Below are 19,417 nucleotides of genomic sequence, written 5' to 3'. Positions count from 1 at the left end.
ACTACGAAGAGGTAGAAGACGGTGTAAACAAAACCGAAAAACGTCAAAAACGCTACGAAAACTTTTTTCTGAAAATCGATTACAAATACAACGATGGCTGATTAGGTGATCTGTAGTCGTTGGTTCATGAGGTAAGACGTATTCTACGTCAAAAGTAAAACGGCCAAAGCGGATTTTTTCTGAGTGCCGAAGAACAATTGATTGCTGTGTCTTTTTTGCAGTGCTACTACGAGTACGAGTTTGTACGCATTGATTTGTACTTATTTATTGTAAGTTGTGCACACTAATACTTTGAAAGGCATTTCAGCTAGTTGCTCTTTTGTTGTGAACAGGGAAAATTCTCATTGAATTGATAGAAGCTACGGCAAATGCTTTTATCTATCGCACCGAAGTTTGATTTAATGTTTGACTTAAACCATACACTTAACCCGATGATACAGACTAAAAAAAAATCAAATTATTCCATTGTAATGTAACTCTTAAAATCTCTAGTTGAAGGGGCCTAAATTAATAGCAATCTGATTTGGTGTTGTGTTGGCAATCCTGTGGGGCTTGATTTGCAAAATACGTTATTTTGTTGAAATAACTAGCTGAGTTAAAAATATTTCGTAAACGATATAAGTTTGGGTGATTAAAGCAAAGCTTTTGTTTATTTGGCTAATTACACAGGAAAATTTCGAGAATATAATTTCTATGGTGGCCTATTCTGAACTTTAGTTATGTCAAATAAGTGGAGTTTCGGGGTACGGAGGGGATGTGGAATAGCCGCAATCGAGAACCAGGGAGGTTCAAGTTTTTTCTTGCTCATTTAAAAATCATTTCGGGCCTCAAGCTAACCGTACACAAACATTAGTATTCGAATATAGTAGTAAAATTTCAATATGAGTTTTCTAAATCGCAACACATAATTTTTTTTTTTTTAATTGGGTTCACGTTTCCATATTTTGCGGTAAAATATAATTTAAACAAATATCAGTCAACTACTTTTTTTTTAGCAAACCCCTCTTATACAAGCGTTTTTATTATAGTTTGAAAAACACCGGAAGTTAGGGGAAAACAAATTTGCATCAAAAATTCTAAACAAGAAATTCGGAGAGTCAATTTGTCGTGAACGTCGTTTGGTATGTGGCTAACATGGCTGTGTTTCAAGGTGTTACAAAAAATATTTTTTAGCAGATTGCGGCGATTCCATACCTTCTCAGCCCGGCAAATCAAGTTTTATAGGATATGATCATTCTTGAGATCAGATGAAATTTGTATTCTATTTTCTCAAATGAAACCCACGTTGTTAAAGAAGGCATTTGGAGTTACACATACATACACATGTATATGTATATGTATAAGGCCTTTTTTAATTTGTAGACTAGAGTTTAGATATTACCATATATTTGATTTAATCTTCGATTATAACTTCGCAATAGTAAAAGTACTTACCTCGGGTTAACTGGTGAACAGCTAATTTGACTTTGGAAAAATTGCCACGCCCAATGTCGCCGCAAAATCTGTAAAGACCAATGCGTCGGCCGATAGTTACCTGGAAATTTGAAAAAAATTTAATAAAGCGAAAAAATTTAATATCCGTTTTTTTTCAAAATCATAAGGAAATCTATCCAAAATATATGTTTTCGTCTGCGCGAATAATTAAATTATCTTAAAAATGCCTTTGCATATTCTACATATTTTAGTCATATGTAAACGCCTATTTTTCTATGATTCCCATTGTTTGCATTTTTAGTCCATATTTTGCACAACATATACATACATATGTGACCGCGCGTGAAAAAAGGGTGTTATCGACCAAAAAATGTGCTTCACTCGAGACTAATCGCAATTCATTTGAAGACCTTAAACCAGTGGTGTCCAACTGAGTACGCACCGAGGGCTACTTTGAAACCATTACAATGTTTTGCGGGCCCCGCCTGCACATAAAAAAGAGCATTCGTTGTATTGTGACAACAACCATTTCTCTTAATTGGTAAAGCAGTATTTCCACTATAATTCATAAATCGATTTTAAGTAAAAAGATAAAACTGGTTCCATAGAGAACATTTCGTCACCTAAAATGCAGAACTCTGCAACTAACTCAAAATTCACTTTTTGATTGATTATGATGGATTTCATCGAATTAATAGTTCCTACATTGTTAGACGCAAACAGAAACTGTTAGTTACGAACCCTGGCATTTGCATCATGCATCGGCCTTTCGTATTTCGATCGTAACTGAAGAAAGTTTTGCACGTAATGCGCTGGATTGTAGCCCGCAAGAATTTCTGAGTCCAAAGGAAGAGCAAACGATGGGAAAAGCTGACGGTTTTTTCTCTGCCAACAGCATCTTTCATATATAGAACGCTGAGATTAGAGTCATCAACTTCTGAAAACCATTATTGAGTTTATTTAGTTTTCAATAATATCATTTAAAAATGCCAAGTCGGAGAGCCTTATTAAGACAGACATTGAGAATTTCTTCATTAATGTCTTTGGATCAGAAATATCTTTATTTACCATTGACTAATCGCATTTACAGATAGCTCAGACGAGAGGAGAATGTTACGCATACGCCATGTACGTACGTTCGATTTTAAATTTACCGTGACAAATGGCAGATTCGCCATTTTGAATTTTTAAAGTCTGATTTCAGTTTCATAATCAGCGACCCTAAGAACCACTGATTGTGTGCAGTTTTTAATCGATTTTATATTTTTCAAAACAGGCGCAGATTCATAATCAGCAACACCAAGCTTATAAAAAATCCGCTGTTACATTTTCTTTTTTAGTGTTGGGTTAGCCTAAGGCACAAAAGTTGTACAGCAAAATCTAGTTATAGTTATTTTATACCCCATAGTTGAATTTTTCACAAGGCCACACCGCTTTTAATGGTGGACATCCAGAGTCTAGTCGATCATTTCAAGACCTTAATCTTTGTAATACGTCCCATTGACGTACTAATCCGGTTGACGTGGAACGTCCAATGCATATACTGTCAGCTCATTTAACTACATACATACATATGTACATATACAACAAAGTATCTGCTTTACGAAGTTGCACAGATTACTCAAAACATCTACACCTGTACATACTTATATATGTACAGAATTTAATAATTAGGAAATTTAATGGATGGAGCTAATTGAATTTTGACAACCACATGTTGCTTGATATTCAAGAGATTGTATCTATGTATCTCTTAAGGTGTAAATTACAACAATGTGTTATGTGTACATACATACATACATACATACTTACATACATACATATATGCAAGTCCATGTGTGTGCATACAATTGTGTTAGTGTTAATAACTCTTAAGTGTGTGCAATGAATATTGATTATCTCATACCCTTATTGAGAGAAATCACCGTACATAAGAAAAGTATAAAATGAAAATGTTTGTTGCCATGTACATACATATGTTTGTATAAGTAGTATTTGTATGCAGCACATTAGACCGTACCACAAGAAAAGTTTCAATGAAGACCCTGTAAAGACAGCTAAATTGGCTTTTTATAACTGCGTTTTTGATATACGATTTCTATAAAGGACATACCGTTGTAAAGGTATAAAGAACCTCTACATACTTTCCCAGAAGCTAATATCCTATCATGACAAATTAAAGAGTTAAAATTTTGCTCTGAACACGGCACCATGTAATTAATAGTAAGCAGCTAAAACATACACTCCCTTACAAGCTTAATTGTCGAGCCTGATTAGGCCAACTGGAGTCCTGAAAAAATTTACTTTAAATTACTATTTACAAAGTTACTAGTTTTATGCTATTGTTCAATGAGGAAAGGTTAACATTTTTCTTGCCAAAGGGTTACAGCTTGACATGGAGATTATTTTTCGGACACATATTATTTCGTACCTGGTCCTTTTCAGACAAATGAACATAACATGCAACGATGTATAATTTATAGAAATCGGATATTTAAAAAAATGAATGTTATAGAAAACCCGATTTAGAGTATTTTACAGGATGCCGAAAAATAATTTTTTAGGCTCGCCCAAGTCCATCAAATTTCAAGTGTTAAAAAAATTCTTAGCTTCCTTCGATTCCCTACAAAAAATGTCTATATATGTATTAAATGATTTACGACTAATACTGTCGAGGACAACTGCAATTTAAGTAAAAAAAAAATGTTTTAATTTTTATTTTTTGAGCACATGGAACTTTGATGGACTTGGGCGAGTCTAAGATATTGACCAAAAATTGCCATCTTTAGCAAAGATTGTTTTTAGAGTATAATAAACTACAATTTTTGCTATTACCAATCAAAATTCTAAAAAAGTGGATTTTCGGCCCACGCTACTATACATCGTAATATGGTCTAATGTACAATGTATATAGTTATGCCCATAAAATTATGTTCTCGAACGTCACTCATACGCCCGGACACACAAAGTGCTTAAATCGGTACAATGCCATCGGATATGTATTTTAAGTTATTAGGCTGCTATGAGCTTCAAAATGTCAAGTAGTTGACACACGAAGTGATTGGATGCTGCAGACTACTTAAAAATAATCAAATGGGTTGTTGTTAAGCAATCGCTGATTATGTGTGCTCCAATTGAGATTTGGAAATCTGCCTCAATTAAAATCAGCGTTTATTAGCTATTTGCAAAGAAGCTTTTTTAATTAATCAAAATATAATGGATTATTTTGCCTCCGCCCATGCTTTAGGCATAATTCTACTCCATTTAGCTTCTACATACATATGTATATGTATGATAAAATGTGAGTTTTTTTAATTCATTTAACTCACACATATATTAATGTACTTGTATAAAGGTTTAAATCTTTAAGGATTTGGGAAAGCTTTTCTCCTTAACAAAGACGCATTCAAAAGCGTTTTAAGTATTGGGGAGGAAGAGCTTGGACTAAGTATAAAATCTTCATAGGTCGCTTCTCTATTGGCAGTTTTTCGGTCCTTCGCTGAAGGAAGTTATCAACAGTGGTATTGGAAAAGACCATGACTTGAAATTGGCGATTTTTATGTACTATTTAAATTAAACGATTTTAATTATTCGCGCGCTTATACACGCTATTTGATTATTATTTTTTTTTTCAAGAACTAATGTAGCTCCAGCCCCATTTTCTGTTCGTACAAAATTACCGCGTATTTCCGCAAATTGACAGCTACGTCGGATTCTGGCATGCCAGCATTACGAATTGCGAAAGTACCCTACGAATTTCGAAATTACGATATTCCAATTCGTAGCAAATCTCTAACGTGCGACGGATTGCAGCATTGAGATGCTAACTTTTCGTGGCTGTAACACAATTTTTGATCAGAATCATCAATAATCCTCTTTTTCGTGGCATTTAACAATTTAAAATCGCTTCAAAAATGTTGAAATTATAATTGAGAATACAAGGTGATCGCTAAGAGATGAGTTTTCATCCACAAGTTCAGATTTTGGTAAGTATGGATTTGCTTTTGTATTTGTTTTATTCGAGTTAGCGGACTTCGAGTTTTTTTTTTGTGTATCTTCATCTTTTATTTGTTTTATTTAGATAGTTTTTTTTTGTTTTTTATTTTTTATTCACACACCCGTGCTGCCTCTTCCGATATGAATGGCTGCTAGACCTCACAAAAGCATCACTCTGTAACCGCCAAATTGGTAAGGCCGGCACATATCAACATACTGTATGTATGTATGTATGCATTGTAGGCGCACATCAATTACTCAAACACACACGCATATCTTCAATTTCAAATTCAGCAGCATAGCATCGCTGTTTCCGAGCGTTGTCGAAGCAGGTGTTGCCACATTGTCCATGACGATTTTCACTCACCGTTACTGCACTTTGCTGCTCGTTCTTTCCTACCGTTGGGGGTTTTCAGTCATTTCTTGTGCCCTTAATTGCTCCAATCGCCATTTGCCAGTGAGCGAAGGGATGTCGAACAAACAAAAGGCCACTCATGAATATTTGTTTTTTGCGTATTTTTTGTTATGGTGGCTATCTGGCTACATACAATCACAGAAGCTATACAATAAATTCACCAGTTCAAGATATATGTATGCATGTAAGTATCCTATTGATGATTAAATTTGAATACTCAACTGAATGCGTGCAAAGAGCACTCAGAATTAGCATTTCAGCTTTCGCGGATTTTTAGCTAAAGTATCTACGCTTCAGTGCTCAGCATTAGCGTCAACAAGCCAACTCGACATTGTGGTTTATGGACGTTTCAGTGGATATTCGACCTCCTTTTAGCTTAAGTCCTTGACTTGTCAACTCTGTGTAATACTCGATGCTTTGATAAGCGAATCCACGTGCCCGATATGAAGTAAGCGTGCACGCTGCTGGAAGTTAGGTGGGGTTTCCAGTAGGAAATATTTAATTCAAATATCATCGATTGGCGCGTAATAGCTAGCGTTTAGCGTAATTCAATGCTACCAGTAATCGGTAATTAGGACAAGAATTTCGTCATTATTCAGGTGTGGACTGAGTTCTTTACCCATATTTTCATTATCTTTTCCTGCATTCTCGCTTTTGGAAGGCAGTTGCCAGTGTTAAGTTAAATGCGCTGAAAGACATGTATGTATGTAACCGTGGTAGGAAATTAACCCTAAAATAGTGCTAAATAAAACTCGCTTAAGATCTCGATATATGCATTTTCAAATTAACAACTTCCAAGTAATAAAACAAAAATGCTGTAGCTATTCTGCAAATTCCTGCTGGGCATATGGCTATGCTGATAAGCTTATACATTACAGCTTACACCCTCCCGTGTATATGCTTGTGGCAAGTAATTAGAGTTTCTTTGAAATGGAAATTCATGGCCAAGTACCAAACTGCTGCACACATTCATGAGCTCACGAACTTTGAGCTTTCCATAATTGTCGGCATGTTTATTCATCGTTCGGAAGCTCAGGCATGTAAGTAAGTACCCATCGCAAGCAATATTCATACTGCTAGAGTATTTTGCATTAGGCTACACGAATTTCGTTTACTTAATCTTCTTATGGAAATTATGGCACTTATTAGCTGGTAAGAGTTTACTTTTTTGTGTGGATTTATTGCCAGTGTTTATCGCAGCAATGAAGCAATTGTGTTAGTGGCGAATAATACATCGATCAAATTTTCCAATGTGTGTATGAGTGTCCAGTTTTGGTGTTGGGGATTATTCTTGCACGTGTAGGCAATTTCCACAAATGAGCTCAAATATTGTATTTATGATTTGGAGTTTATTTTTACTGCTTTGTAGGTAGCCGCCTATTGTAACCAGTGTTGCCATTTTAGTCGTTTTCCGGCTAGATTTAGCCGGTTGCAATAGCAAACAGCCGGAGAAATTTCGGTTTAGACGGAAGCCGATTTTTTAGCCGTTTTGTAAAAAAATTAGCCGTTTTTAGCCGATTTTGCTATTTCTTTGTTTTCATAAAATTCAAATATATATGTTTCCATTTTTGACTAAGCGACCCAAAATATGTTAGAAATGGCTACTAGCGTTATCGTGGAGGCAGGGTTATATAAAATTGGACCGATTTCGATTATTTTTATTTTAAACAAATATTTTTTTTCTAAAGAAGGCCGTAACGGGGACTCTCTTCATAAAATGTTTGTTATCAATGACCTAAATTTAAGTGTGAAGTTTTATTCGCAAAGTTAGAAAATAACAAATTGTTTCACTGTTTGCTTAACAGGCGTTTGTGTTTGGATATACTGCCAAGAATAAATGTTACAGGTATTGTCTTCCCAGATAGCGTATATTCAATTCTGCCTTAAATACAAAACATCATTGTTGCCCACGCTTAAAGTTTTAATGCAAGTGAAAAATGGATATTTTCAAGCACTATGTACACATATGGGCTTATTTAAACTAACTTTTTTTCCTAAAAACGTATTTAAATTCCAAAAACCGAATGCCAACTTGAATTAAAAGAACCAGCACTGAAATGCATAAAAATGAAAGTAAAATAGCACAAATTTCTATGTAAAGCAAAACTCTCTAGGAAGACAATAGGTTTGTTCGTCGAAAATCCAGCCAAAATTATCACTCAAAATATCAGTTAGTAAGAAAAAGGGCTCCCAAATTCTCTCTCAAATAGAGAAACTTGCAAATTTCTGCACGAACGCAAATTTGCAGGAACTTGCAAGTTTCTCTGCCAGCTAGTGTCCACGGTTGCATTTAAAACATAAGAAATTTGTGTTACGAGTACGTTTCAAATCATTGGAATTAACTAAACTAATTAAGTACATAAGTCTTTACTTAAAGTTTTTATTATAAATCGCTCAAGTTTGTAAATTTTTAAATTTGACGAACCTGTTTATTCAAATTATTGTCGACAAAAAATGCAACCATGTGCCACATTCACATGTTTTTTCTAATTGCAAATTCTTGCCGCCAAAATTTTTTCCAGCTTGAATTTGCAACTTCTCCCCAAGAACTAGTCTTTCTACTTATGATTTATTTAAATAAAACATGTGAAATTTAGTTGAAACAGTTAAGCCGTTTTTAGCCGGTTTTTTTTGCCAAGAAAGTTCTGGCAACACTGATTGTAACGACTTGATTGCTTGGTTCATACATACATACGTGCATATATATGTATGTACATATGTATCTTGGCAATAATTGAATAAACATTTGCTAACACTTTTCCTAGGTATTTTCTCAACCCATGCCATCAGTGTTGTGAGCGGAGGAAGCCTTACAAATTCAATGTGTACGCCATGGCGAACTGTTTTCAAGTCCAAGTTCAATGCTGTCCAGTTAAAGCGTGGCGACTATTTTGCATGCGACGCTATTTGGTGGGGTTCGTCGGCATAACGGATCATTGCCTACTATGTATGTACATATGTACTATATAAATACACGGTGTATTAGGTTCATAGACCTCTTTTGGCGTAGGCGTAGGTTTCGCCAGGGTGTGCTGTGCTATTGCTGCGCTATAAGCGAATAATTGCCACAAAATGTAATTGAGGCAATCGAAATTGCGCAATCGGCTAAGAGTTTTGTTTAGCATTCGCGATTACAACAAATTAAGGGTGTAGTTATAACAGAGCTATAGTCTAAAGGTAGGTATGCTTAAGTACACGTATTTGCATGTCGAAGCGAATGTCACAGCAAAGGCGACGGTTAATTGAGATGAAAGACTCTATTAGTGGCGAATATCCCTTTAATCAAAAACTTGACCAGTCACTAAAATTCGTACAGATCAAGCGGCGAACTGCCTGTTCGACAATTTCGAAAAACTTTCTTTATACGATTAGTGACCTCGATGCAGGAATTGTAAAATCAAAAACGAAAACCAATCTCAGCTGTGGCGTTAAGTGAAGGCTGCATCTTCTGTTTCTGAGATCCCAGGCATGAATCCGTTTGGAGACCACTTTGGCATAGGTGGCAACGGCGTCAAAACGTACTTTACCGATTACACAGGTCAACAATTTTAGGAAATTTGTTGGTGCCGAGATATTGTTAGTTTTTTGTTATTTGTTGTGGATTGAAAATACTAAGGGCCTTATTCACAAAAAATAAAATATGTTTAAAGAGCTTTGTAAAGTTACATTTTAATCAACTTTTCGATTTATAAAGCAGTTAAAGCCGAAAAATCATCGCCAACTATCGATAGTTTTCCACCGCTAGTGTTAACATTAAAAAATAATTTATTCAGACATATAATCCTCTAGGAGGCAATGTTTTCCATACAACTTTAACGACAAAATTTCCTGGTCTAAGCACAGAAAAAAATAAAAGGCAGAATTTTTTTAAGAATATTGATAACAGAATCTGATTGCTTAAGTTAAATAAACGATTTGGAACTTCCTTTGTGAACCTCTTTTGTTGAAATTGCTAAAAATGTTCTGGGAAATAGTAACTAAGTCAAGTAATTACTCCCAAATAATAAAAGGCATGCTGGAGAGCTTAAATATCTTAGAAAATAATAATATAATAGATTGGCGACCTTTTTGCTTGCTTTTACAATTTTATTCATTTCTCTTTCTTAAAAAAAAAAATTATAGTTATTCAAGTACCAGCGGTAATTATATCTAGTAACAGTGTATTGCTTTGCTGCACCTAGCGTTGTGTAAAAGCATGCAACCTAACCCATTGGATTCTTCGAAACTCGACTACAAATTTTATCATTCCACTCTTTTTAAGACATCCACATTTCCACTTCTCTCGCTTATGTAATTACCTCGTGTCCGCATCTTGGATCGCACTGCAGCGCTTTTGTTAGCCTCTGGTAGGGCGGTGTGGCGGGTGGGCAGGGCGGCGGCACTAGCACTGACTTCTGATAATCACCGGCGGTATCCACGACTGCTGTTTTGTTGTTGGCACCTTTTTCACCAAAATATATTTACAATGACGCAAAAAAGTTAAGTATCCGTCTGTCGCAATTCGTTGGGGGCGAATAACGAAAAAAAATAACTTTCTAAGCGGATAAACGCGAAGCAGGCGAAGGATAATAGCTAACGGGATAACAAGTTGGTTGTGGACAGGGAAGGATCGATCGCCTTTGTGTCTGTCGCGTAGGATGTTAATGTCAATTGCTAGTTGACTTCCTTAGAGTTGCTGTTATTGTTGTAGGATTTTTATTACAGTTGTTTGTTTGCACTACACTATCGATGTTTGTTTTTTGTTGTTTCCACTTTTCTTGCCTCGGAGCAATTTGGCAATTTTTACTTGACAATTTTGCCGTACTTTACCATTTTATTGACAGTTACGTCGCACAAGCAGCGGTTAATTTCAATTTGCCTCAATGTCTCTCACACTTCACTCAAGTTACTTCGAGGAGTCCTTTGCCATTTTCGGCACGTCACGTTACTACAACTGCGTCGGCTCTTGGCTTAGTACGGGCACGATTTGTATTTCCTGTTGTTGGTTGGACGCAAACAAAAGCCAAATTTTCGTCCTTTGGCTAGAGGGCTTTATTGTTTTTATACACATATCCTCCAGGCTTTTACACCTGCAGCGCGCGAATCATTTGTGTCCTTCGTACGGCGTTTCTGATGAGCTGTTGAAGAGCCAAGAAAAAATAAATAAAATGTGTCATTTGAATAAATTATTATACTCGTATATATATATAGTACGTATATTTATGTATAAATAAAATAATATATATTTAGGTGGATATTTAGGCTGTTTCGAGCAGGAAAATATGTTTATATTTACACCTTTGTGTACGACTTTTTGAATTTAAGAATCCATGACACCCAAGGCTTTAAACTGCTGGGAATGTTAGTTCCACCTTTACTAGATGCATACACATCTGATAACAAGTCATTTAAGAAAAATATTTTTAATAATAATTATAATAATCAACTCCCGCACCACCTAATGGGCTAAGTTTTTTTTTTTTTGAGTTATTTCTTTCCATTTGAGTAATATACGTTCTAAATATTGGACAAATCGGACCAGAGACACGGGTTTTGCAAAATGTATCGACTCCTGCGCCACCTATCGGGTAATTTTTTTTTTTTGTGAAGTTATTCCTTTTTATGTAGGTAATATGCACTCCAAATATGGGCCACATCGGTCCATACATATTGGTTTTTAAAATATCTCGACACCCGCGCCAACTAGAGGACTCACGTCTCTAGCTCATCGGGAAGTTGGTTAAAAACTGATTGCCAGATTTGATTACACACAGGTGAAACATAATAAAAGTTTGTAAAAAAATTGCTTCATTTCACCAATCAGTCGAGAAGAATTTATTGCAAGGTTTGAAATAGAAACAAATTTTTGCTTGAGCAGTTAATTTATGTAACCGCGAAGTAAATATATTAAAAACATACATTTCGATCATCTTGAACATAAACATTTTTTTTTTTGTGATAAATTTTGAATAAGATAATTTACCTACAATTTTAAATCTTCTATCTGGCAAATATTTTCAATTTCGTTGGGGTATTTTTAAATGTGATAAATTTTAATCGACTCTTCTTGCTACGAACGCAGTTTGATAAGCCAGTGACTATTTGAATCAAAGTTATTTTTTTTTTGGCGGAAAGCATTTTATTTTTCAAAATAGTCTCCTTAATACTCCTTACATTTAGTTCAAACCTTTTTCAATTTTGTATCCCTTTCAAATGAAGAGGTTGCTCAAGGCTCCCGATAGCAATTTTCTTTCGGCTCAAATATCTTAACGGCAAGCTCTTTCTCTAGATTTAAAAGCAGGATGTATATAGACGGAGATGTCTAAGTCCGAAATACTTTATGATGGATGGCGATGCGCACATCGAAATTCAACCAAAATACAAGTTCCGCACACGTATCGTCTATAGACTTAAAACTTAAAATATGTCGACTTTGAAGCAAACATGAATGATATTGTATCACTTACGACTTCATCTTTTTAGAACCACTGACAAAATCGAACTTTCAAACGACAGCGTAGAAAACCTATTCGCATTTAAGCTGTATAAATTACACGCATATGAAAAATATAAAGAAGCATAAAAAAGATGGGCGGTGCAGCATCTGTGTGCTGGTGAGGTCAGGATGTCGTGGGCGTGGAAATTGATGCCTCGAAAGTTAAGCAGACTCTGCGGCTGTGGTGTAATCTGGATTTTAAAGCGGGCAAGGACATTATCGTTTGAAGATGAGAGGGAAGAAATACATTTGTGCATATGTAGATGTGAGTGTTCAGAAAATAGATGCGGAACAACGAAGCCGACACACATTCAGCGGCTGCAGTTTACACTCGTAAGCTACAATATTGTGGGCTGTATGTAAAGCAGCAGCAGCTATGGTTATGAATTGCGCTCGTTAGGATAATTTATGTGAGCCATATAAATTAGGTTTTATTATTTACAATTTTGTTAAACATGATATGTATGTATTTTCAGTGACTAGCTTGCAACAGAATAGGTATGTATGTGTGTTCGAGTATGTACATACATATGCAACGCTGGTGCGCATTTCAGTTGAGTACAATAACCGGATCCAGGCAAAAAAGTCATCCCGGCAAATAGAAAAAGCAATTCATTATAAGATTACCAATAAAAACTCACTTTTTTTTTTTGCAAAACTGACATGCAGATGCTAATATAATATGGTAAAGCCCTTTGCGCAGCTGCAATGCAACATAGCTCTGCCTGCAGGCTTCGAATGCAATAATGCAAATATTTGAAGAAATAAATATTTGAGACTTGAAAGTGATTGCATATCAGCTGCTGCTGCTGCTGCTGCTGTCATTTCAACTATTTTACTGCAAATGTCGGGGCGCGCAAAAAAGCTTATCTGCCTTTGTGACCCCGTTCTTGACATATATGTACACAAACAATGCAATATGTATAGATATGCGTACATATAAGATTGTCGCATTCACAATAATATTGAATTTACGAATGTACACATGTATGTATGTATGTATGTTTGTGTGCTGCATCCTCCAATAGGAGAAATCCAAATCAAATAAAGCTGAAAGCTTCCTCCAATGGAACTGCCCTTAGGTGATTGCAACACGCCAACTCACAAACGCAAACGTATGTAGATATATTTGAGGCGAGTTTCATATCCGTTGACACCACGTGCGATGTTGACTCGTTGCACGTTGCTGGCTGTCGCATTCCTAGCGTGACTTTCACCTTCTTTAAGCTACTTAAGCGATCAAAACCGCAGCCAACTAATAAAGAAGTGCAGGTGGTGGTCATGCCAGGTATTGTATTAATTGGTGAATGCGCATAAAAATCGATTGAAACAAAAATTTACTCACGTGTAATGGGTTTTTATAAAAAAAAAAAAAAATCAAAAATAATTTAGAAAAAAGCTGTTGATAGCAAACTTAGAATTAAATACATACATGTATAGATTTTTTAACTCGTATAAAATACATATAATAAATTCAGGTTAGATTCCTGGTTTGATTAATGTAAAAAAAAAAACATATTTTTTCTAATAGCGGTCGCCACTCAGCAAGCCATTGCAAACTTCCGGGTGTAGTTTTGATATTCGAAAGCTCCTCATAAAAACCGGTTCGCCGTTTGCAGGCTGCGCAAAACAGTAGGTCCTTCCATTTTTATGACAAAGTCAATGCACAAACCACAAATTTTGAAAGGATCCCGGTCAATCTCTTGGCAAAATATGTGAAGTAGCATTTTTGGTATGGATTGATTTTTACTTAAATACAATTTTTTTATAAAACTGCTTGCAATATTACAAACTGGTCTTAAAGCTAAGAAACTGGCAACACTTGCAAGAAGTTGATCCCACTTTAGCCAAAGTAACGACTTGTTTTCAATGTTGAATGCAACTAAGGTCAGATGAATTTCCCAGGCAATAATTTATTCCAGTTTACTGAACCATTTTGCGCCCTTGTAAGCAAAGTAAATATTTAAATACTTCGGTCATATATTTCTGCGATGGCTTAGAGAGGGGACACCCTTAAAGATGAGACCAATGGACTATCCCTTTGGTTTTTTTTTTCAAAAATAGGCTATATCAAGCTTGGAGATTTTATAAGTGCACCAATAAAAGGCAAAGAATCCCATATACATACGTCAAGACGCCCTCTTACTTGAAAACCTTCCTGTGGTTTTGGTCTACTTGTAACGTCATTAAAACGCTTGTGAAAATAGGGACCGGCTAAAAGAAAACTCCATTTAATAAGCAATCCACATAAAATACTAAGTATGTGGTAAAAGAATACCAGAGCTATGTGACGGGCACACATATATACATATCGAGCCCTAACCGCCAAAATAACGTAAGCGACATATTTTTCAAAATTTTCTTTTTGATGCAGAAATGCATCTAAATGCTTTAGGAATATTTCTACATCAAAAAGAAAATTTTGAAAAAAATGTCGCTTACGTTATTTTGGCGGTTAGGGCTCGATATGTATATCAAAAGCCTGAATATTACCAAACAAAAATGTATACATACATAGTTAATTGAAAATTTAGGAAGAATTTCCAGCTCACACGCCGTTTTTATTTTATTTTATTCCACTCAAGCACATCGATAGCAGCGAAATCTCGAGTGACGTTGTCACTTTGAATTGCGAATTTATGAATTGGGAATTTTTGAATTGTATTCACACAAACACATTTTCGTGTAATGCGTTAGTATGCGTGAAAATGTTTACGGCCTATCGCCCACAACTGATGCCGCGAATTTTCATTTTTACCACAACGCGTATCTAGGGACGTTAAAAAGTTGTTGTTGGTAATTTTTTAGGCTGTTTGAAATAGGAAATACGGCAACAAAAGTTTGCTCAAAAACCACAAAAAGCATTGCATACTTAAAAACATGTATGTATGTATGTATATACATATGGAATAGGGTGATCCCAGAACTAAAGTATATCGAGAATAACGGGACCAGTATTTTTTATTTTTTTTTTTTTTGAAATCGGTTACTATTTAACCGTTCTGTCGGGGTTTGAAATTTTCCATCGTTTTCCAATGGGGAAAACTAAACATGCATCATCATTTCTTTTTTTTTAATTTCTGAAAGGAAATATTCTCATTTGAAAAAAATACACACGTTTAACGGTTTTATAGAAATTCTATAAAAAAGTAAAATACATCGATATGTACATTAGGGCGACGGTTAAATTTTTTTTTGACTACGCGCGTATAGCATAGAAGGATTCTACGTGTAATTCTAAGCAAATTTGCAGAAGAAACCTATATATAATATAAATAACCTATTTTCGCAATTTGGCAAACTCCAAATTGATTTTAGACCCATGGTTTCTTCGCAAATTTGCTTAGAATTACACGTAGAATTCTTCTATGCTATAAGCGTATAGTCGAAAAATCGCCCATAGATACATCAGTTGTGGGGTGGCAGCAGGAAAATTCCAAAAAAAAAATCTGTGCATTTTTGGAACACCCTAACGTACGTATATTACTGCATATATTATGTACAGGAAACTGGGAAAATATTCATAGATGCTGAATAGAATGAGTGCGGGGCACACCTGTCAAAATTTGGAGGTGGCAACGAAATGAAAGGACACAAAGAATTGAAACATGTGCATACATTTATATACATACATATGTATATATGTGTGTATACATAACTAAAGGAAAATTTGTAGCACATGGAAATGTTGCCAAAATCATTTTCCAACTCCCAAGCAACGATAATGGCGTCATGCCAACAATTTTATGTTATTTACAGGGTGGCTCAACAAATTTTTCTTATATAAAAATAACTATACACACGGTTACAATTTCAGTGGATCTTACATGATGTTTGACTACGGACATAGAAATTATGTTACTCATGGGTAATGTGACCAACTATTTCATAGCTCAAAGAAGTACATGTTAGGTTGGCGTAGGTTAACACCGCGAGCCGATTACGAAATTTCGAATGTGGCTAATTTCGATCCCTGAGATATCAGTGTTTGTTAAGAAGGGCGACAGCTGATACAAAAGGATCAGTTGAAATCGCAATCGCACAGTTTCCTGTTACAACCCCCATCCCTAGCCCTTGAGAGTTAACGTGTTTTTCGACACCTTTAAGGGGTAACGATAGGTCACTCGGGTTTTTCGCTGCAAAAAGTATTTTTAAGTGCCCTATAAAAACATTTGCTGCAGCAGATAAACGTCCTCTTTTCCTTTTTATGTCACAAAAGGACCCGGTTTCCCTTAGAACAGTAGCGGTTCATGTTGTGACAATTCTGTCTGCAATATCCGCTGACGCAGTGTTCACCATACCTTAAGTGCCTGTGTAGGTGTGGTTCCTAATGCTCCGCTAATTCCTGTTTTACAAGTGTAGTCTTTTCTAGTGAGTTCCACCAGACGAGGGCTCCTTGAAACTAGTTAGCCAACGGTCCCCGGCGACTTTAGTAGTCTGAAAGAATTTATTGTCCAGGTCATGTGACGATCGTCCAAAAGATCGGAGAAGTACAGGACCTGAGGTACAAAATATCGCAAAGAAGTACAATTGACTGTACTTGGAAGTACGAAGTACAAGAGCGAAAAAAGAAATACTGTACTTCCGAAAGAATGTGACCAAATTACTCAACGCCATGTGAGTTTTTGTTCCCATTATAACAGCTCATCCACGCTTCAAGTAGCTCATTTCTATATTCAAAAACTTATGTTACATGGTTGCCAGCATTTCAGCCAACAAATATGTAGCTGTCCTTTTGCTTTGGACCTGTCTGAGAACAGTGATGGTCTAACGCGAAAGACAATAGCTGGAGAGGAAAGGGGTCGCTCTATGGTAATCTGGCAGAAACGATGGGACGACTCAGAAAAACGGAGGTGGACCCACAGGCTCATCCCCAACGTTGAAAAATGGCTGAATAGGTCTCACGGAGAATGTAGTTTTCATCTTACCCAGTTCCTCACACGCCCCTACTACGCCACTGAGACACGATACATAGTAGAGGACAACGGCATACTAGACTATATGTTAGCTTCAAACGAGAACTGGCAGAAGAACTGCGCTCATGTCACACGAATCCATGTAGACTTAGGACGAGCTGAGCATCTAAATAGGTAAGGAGCCCTTGGGCCAACCAACCCCGTGAAGTAGTACCTTGAACGACAGTCCCACGGAGAGAGTGGTTTGTGGGGAGGTTTTAGTACGGAGGTGTCGGGCATGTTGCTATTGCCGGTATAGTAGCACTCATGAGATTTTCCTTCTTCACTGGCGTCAGCCCAGACAAAAACAAAAAACCGTTTAATACGCTATTTGCACATTTTCAAGCTTACACTTGTGGCTGCTACTCGTGTGGATGCTGGTCTATTCGCAATGTTGCACGTAATCCTTGACTGATAATTTATTTAATTTGAAAGTTCAATGTGTACGTGGTCACCCCAAATGCTTCCTCCGACCATGCCGATAGTTTGTAAAATCAATTTTGCGGCGCTATAAAACCTTCATTCCGGAGCATTGTGGAGGCTGGGCGGCTTTCTCGTTTGTGTAATGTGTAATATTAAATGCGCCAGTGAATACACGAAAACCACCGAAACCACAGGCAAGTGAGTGTGCGGCCCATAAAAAAAAAGTAGCAACCGAAGCACAAACTCACCACACCAATGCAATCAAAATACATACTACTTACTTATGTATGTGTGGTAAAAAGGAGGCTTTTAATTTCATAATTTCTCATGTTCGCCATAAGCTCTGATGTAATTTATTTATTTATTCACTCTACATAAACATTCAGCTTTTATGCTTTTTATTTTCCATTCTCATTTATGTAGTATGTTCGAGTATTTTCCACTTGAATTTATGCTGGTATGTATGTAATGAGTTGGTGGCTCTGTCCAGCAAAAAAGTGGTTATCGCTTTAGTGGTAACCTGTTCTAGAACGCATTACCTTATAATGTCTTCTAATTTTTTCGCTTATTTTAGGCTTATTGCGGCAATGCATAGCAGGATGTTCTACAATATTTTATTAATTTCGCTGCTTTTAATTAATTTTTAGGTACAATGTACTTATCTAGGCATTCTACATTCGTTTCTCTGTAAGGCATTCTTTGTTCGCTTCTCTGTTCGAAGGTAATGTTGCGGGTAAGGGCTTACGGCCACTGACATGCCCATATTAAAATAATGCCTTCTTGAAGCAAAAGGGTAAGCGATTCCCTTCGCCTAATTCAATTCCATTTTAACTTTTGCGGTAATCGTGTTTTTTGCTGGATGGTGGTATGTTTCATACACGACAACTAATCGCTACAACTCTTTATTCCCTACATTATTAGATGGAATTGGAGTTTTTGCTTTTCTCTTGAAATAAAAACCGGAATTGGCACTTTGTCTGGTAACTACTGCTGTGCCATTGGGTCTCGCATGCACATATCCTTGTACAAACCTATGCACCTACATATCATATGGGCATATATGTATCTTTATTTCACGTTTTGCACAGCACTCGCCTTTACATACATATATATTCGAGTATGAAATTGTTATGGAGTGCCTTCGACAGATGCAAACTCGCACCATTTCAATCGCGTTTGCAACTCGTGCAAAAAATCACACTGTCACAAAATCCCGGAGGACAAGTCAAACACCCCCAGCAGGATCAGTTTGTGTACATATGCATAGATATATATGCACATATGTATATATGTCGCTTCCGGGGTCTATTGTGTTGATGATACGATGCAATATCTTAACGTAATTCTGCGATAAAAGTTTTGTAATTAAAGTTTTTGCCATTTGGATGTGATTCTTGTCCTAAATATGTACGTTAAAGCAATCCCATCGTTTTTTTTGCTAAAATTGACTTGTTTGTTTAAAATTTTTGTATTGACTTTATAACTATTCTCATTTCAATTTAGCAATAAATAATGAGATATAGTTAAGAAAGTGTTTGCATGAAAAATTTACGAATTGAGCATTATACTACTATTCTATTTAAATAAAGCGAAGCTAACATTTGAAAAATATATTTTGGGAACTTTTCTATAGAACTGCGATAAATGCATTAACATTTTTGTATCTAAGATAAACGAAGTTTCTGTTTCCAACAATTCATTTTGTTTCCAATGGAAAAG

The 19,417-nt window shown here is 36.0% G+C and overlaps 1 protein-coding gene and 1 long non-coding RNA gene across 2 annotated transcripts in view; both read right to left on the bottom strand.

The window, feature by feature from the left end:
* LOC108361163 (MAP/microtubule affinity-regulating kinase 4) overlaps positions 1-10,247 on the bottom strand; it is a 20,095-nt gene extending 9,848 nt beyond the window's left edge. The window contains exons 1-2 of the mRNA XM_017613727.1: positions 10,144-10,247; positions 1,435-1,534 (exon numbers count right to left, since the gene is read on the bottom strand). The gene's annotated coding sequence lies outside the window, so the exon portion shown is untranslated. The remainder of the gene's footprint in view (positions 1-1,434; positions 1,535-10,143) is intronic.
* Positions 10,248-10,576: 329 nt separating this feature from the next.
* The window catches only part of LOC108361164 (uncharacterized), a 38,052-nt gene continuing 29,211 nt past the window's right edge, over positions 10,577-19,417 (bottom strand). The window contains exon 2 of the long non-coding RNA XR_001847250.1: positions 10,577-10,962. This is a non-coding gene — a long non-coding RNA (uncharacterized LOC108361164). The remainder of the gene's footprint in view (positions 10,963-19,417) is intronic.

This window comes from Rhagoletis zephyria, unplaced genomic scaffold (assembly GCF_001687245.7).
Source record: "Rhagoletis zephyria isolate East Lansing unplaced genomic scaffold, Rhagoletis_zephyria_1.1 Rzeph_scaffold_00706, whole genome shotgun sequence".
NCBI lineage: Eukaryota > Metazoa > Arthropoda > Insecta > Diptera > Tephritidae > Rhagoletis > Rhagoletis zephyria.
This window is presented reverse-complemented; position numbering and strand designations above follow the sequence as displayed.